Source organism: Ascaphus truei, assembly GCF_040206685.1.
Source record: "Ascaphus truei isolate aAscTru1 chromosome 12 unlocalized genomic scaffold, aAscTru1.hap1 SUPER_12_unloc_1, whole genome shotgun sequence".
NCBI classification, from domain to species: Eukaryota; Metazoa; Chordata; class Amphibia; order Anura; family Ascaphidae; genus Ascaphus; species Ascaphus truei.
In genome coordinates this window covers 135,001-139,293 of record NW_027453837.1, presented here as the reverse complement: position 1 = coordinate 139,293, position 4,293 = coordinate 135,001, and positions in this window count along the sequence as shown.

The window sequence follows — 4,293 nt, the reverse complement described above, 5'->3', positions numbered from 1 at the left end:
GAAAAAGCCTCATCCTGCCTGTACATTTAAAACTGCAGCCAGAAAGGCACTTTATCAAAAATATATGTTCTTTTTGTCCTAAAGTCATCACTGGAGTTATCGGCATTCGGCCGTGCCTGGGATGTCTGCCAGCAAGTAGGCAAGCCAGGTGACAGTGCGAAGGCTCCACTTAGACCACCACCTTGGCTAGGTAAGCCCTTTCAGCACAAGGCTGTTCAGTGGGACGGCGGCATTCACTTTCTGTAGCCCTTCGCTGGGAGTTCTGGAGAGCCGGATCCTACCTGATGTCCTTGGAGAAGCAAGGCAGGGAAGCTCAGTGTAGCAGGCGGGACGCTGATGTGGTAGTGGTTGTGGCCACTATTTGTGGGGCTAAGCACCCGGAGACCGAGACCCTGAAGACTATCTCAGAGGCGGACCTCAACCCTCCAGGGCTTTCCCCAGTTGCCATTCCTACTATGGCGTATAATTGTGAGGCTCTGTTTGCCATGTTGGGTCAAGGCGCAATGGCAGACCATCACCTACAGTTAACCTAAATACTGAGAGACCTTGTAAGACCTTCTCCTGCCCTATCCCAGACCCCGAAATGAGGCCCCAGTACCTCCCTGGGGTCTGATAATTTATAAATAACATACCTCCCCACACACAACATTTTTCACCATTGTGTCCAGTATTTTTGGACAAGACACTTGGCAACCCTAGTGCTGGCAAGCCAAGTACTTCCAGAAGCTGACTCTACATGAGTCGAGCCGAGGTTGAGTCAGCCATGAGCCAGAGGGGCTGAACGAGAGATTGACCGAGACATTGCCGGTGAATCTGTCTCCATGAGAGCAACCTTGCTGGCTTAGGAATGTGCCACACAGGTGCTTTGACTTCTGGACGCCAAGATGACGGACAACGGTGTGCCCCCAAGTACACAGCAAGAAAAGTGGGTACTGACCCCTGCTACTATGCCGGTTAGGAGAGCACCCCAAATTGTTGACTCTCTGCAAGTCACCAAGCCATGTGGGTCAGCCGGGTGCCGAAGATGCTTTAGCAAAGACGGCAGAGGATGCCCATGAGGGCCAGTGCTCCCGGGGAGACCAGTTAAACCATCTGCGGATGAGTACCCCAACACATCCCAATCAAGTATCCCCAATCTGGGGCAAAGTCCCCAAACAACAGGGCTTACCGACTATGAGAGGCTAGCCCCAGCAAAAGAACCACAAGCAGTTGTGCGGTTCCAGCGGAGGACCCAGTCAGCGATCCCTACGGCTGTGTGCAGCCATCAGGCTGGAGGACTATGCAGTCCATAGAAGAACAGTTTTGCATCCATGGGTCCCAGGTAATCGGCAGGCGTTTGGACTGGGGGACCCCAACACTACAGCACCTCTTGAGCAACCTGATATGGTTAGTCCAGAGCATCCAATCCCAGGAACGGGGATGCGGGTGGAGCTGCCAGAGGATGCTATTTGACTGCTTTCACAGGGTGCAAATGTTGGGTAGTTGTCCAGGCGGAGGTGCCTTTGGTGCTGCTGCCAGACACAGTGTTTCTTGTTCCCCAGCTTTTGGTGCCAAAGAGTGTCATGATCTGTGAAGAGACAAGGCAGGTAAGACCAGACAAAGCCCAACCAAGCAAAACCTGTGTCCATAATTACTTGAATACAAACCCCCCCCCCCCACCTTTTTCAAATCTTCTGACAGTGTGACGGAGGGTGAACGGCCAGAGCTCAGTGAGTGGTCCCCCGATATGGAGGGCATGAGACCTCAGTTGGCTGAGTCTGTCTGTTCAGTCCCCCAGACCTTATGTGTTTTTTGTACTGGGCCAGCTATGGGCAGAGAGGGGCCAGCTATTGTGTCACTGGGTGGGTAGGGAACAGAGTTTATAGGGAGCTAAGGAGATCCTGCTTATGGGGCATTAAGGGGTTGCTCACACCAGAGCCTGTCTAGTGCAAATGTTCTGTGGGTTGAAGGCATCCCGGGAGGCATCAGCGTTTGACCGTGCCCGGGAAACCTGCCGGCCGGAAGGCATGGCCAGGGGACAGTGTGAGAGCTCCCAGGAGAATGCCACCGGGACTAGGTGAGCATTTCCAGTGAGAGGCTGGGAGTGGATCGGCGGTATTTGTAGTATATAACCCTCCAAAGGGAGATTGAGAGAGCCAGGCTCTGCCCAACGACCTCTCAGTAGCAATGGGAGAAGGCTTAGTGGAGCAGGGTGATACAGATCTGAAGCTCGCAGCTCCCCAGTGGGAGTGGAAGCAAAGCACGGCTGACTACCCCAATACCGTGTGCAATGGCCACCTTTGCCAGGCTTATTGTGCCCAATGTATAGGATTTTTTCTTTGTGGAACCCTTCCAGAAAAGAGCTAATCACTGATGTCTGGAAGTGGAAAACTGTATAAAGTGGGGATAGGGATGTGGTAACTACACATCAACACAAACATTTTATCATGCTGTGATGGTCTTCACCTACTGCTGACAGTCTTTACTTCAATCCTCTGCAGATGTGGGACCTGTCCTGTCAAGGCAACCCGCTTCATCGTCCGCTGACCTGGGACCTCTCCTGAAACCTGGTAAGTGAGAAATAATGTTCCTTGATTGTAAGTGTCAAATCTATGGTGTGTCTTACAATCACTGGCAGCTTACACAAGAGGAAATACGGTAATACAAATAACACATATAGTCCAGGTCCCCTCTGGACTTCCCCTTTGTTCCCCGGCCCCCCTGGTTCCGCATATTAAGAGATACACCGTTGCTTATAGTTTATGTTGTTGTTTCTTGTTTATTTATTGTAAGGTCCGGGGGAACACCTCTCTCTAAAGGGGCTCCCCCCATGACTTTACTCACCCCCACTCCAGCTCTGCCTTCTCGACGCTGCGGGCGGGATCTCCCTTCTCCTCCGCTTCCCGTGGCGGCTTCTGATCTCGCGCATACGCGCGCACGGCAGTGGACTTTTACGTCCTCCCTCAGGGGGAGTTCCCGCCCCCAGCTGAGGCTGCGCACGCCTCTCCCGCGCGGCGCACATGCCTGATGTGCGTGCACCGCTCACAAGCTGCACATCTAGCACAGCTGTGGTGAGTTTCTCCCTACCAATCCCTATCTTTCCTGGGACCGCTCCCTCGTTACTCCCCCTCTCCCTATTGGTCCTTCCTCCTACTTATACCTTGCTCAGCCATTCATTCTTTGGCTGAGCATAGCTTTGTTTGACCTGTGTTAACCACGGTCGTGCCTGCCTCAGTTCCTGTCTCTTTGTCTCCTTAGTGTTCCCTTGCCTACTGGACCGGCCTAGCTGTGGACCCGCTCTGGTCTTCTACCCTTGGTTTGTATCCTGACCTCCTGGACTCCCCGACCCCTCCACCTCGGTTTGCGGATTCCGACCTGCCTCCCGGCTCTGGACCCCAGGCTCTCGGTACCACCTATCTTCTGGAACCTCCCTTCTCGTCTGGCGAGTATCTTACTTTATCTTATACTCCCAGACATTCCAGACGCCTATTTTCCACTTTCCAGGCATGTCCCCGTAGCTGTGGGTGCAGTTTGTTACCCATCTCACCTCAGTTTCGGGGACCCTCCTTGCCTTTTGTGGCATTATGTGACTATGTTTAAATAGTCTGGGAGTGTTACCTTGCTAACATGCTTCCTCACCTTATTTCCCTTTCCAACATATGTTCTTATCAGGAATTGCACCTTTATAGCCAAGAAAAGTGCCTGGTGGCTGTTTGCCTTTAGCTGGATTTGCACAGCTTGTTATAGTTTAGGCTAAGCACTGCATGCAGGCGGCGATTGAACCTGCGGGCTGTAGGGAGCGGGAGCTTGAGTGGGGGGGGGGGGGGGGTTTGAGCGGAGGGCTCTCCGTGCTGACCCTCCTCCCCCTCCCCCTTACCCCTCCCCAGTCGGTCCGTCCCCACACACACTATATATATATATATACACACATATATATACACATGTATACACATGTATACACATATATACACATATATACACATATATACACATATATACACATACATACACACACTTCCCCTCCACCTTTTGGAGGTGGGGAAGCTGCCTCTAACACTCCTGACCCGGCGCTGATAGACTCACCAGCGCACCACGTGACGCGTCACCGCTCGGGATCGCAATTCTCTTGCATCCCCAGGCGGTTGACGCGTCACAGCGCGTAGTGAGCCTCGCCGGAAGGAGGCAGCGGGGACAGATGGGCAGGAGGTAGGGGCTGGTGGTCCGCGCGCGCGGCCGTCCGCAGCGGGTCCTCAGCCTTAGGGCCGTTCTATAGTGGTGGGGGTGCGCACGCACACCAGGGAGCGGGGAGTCGAC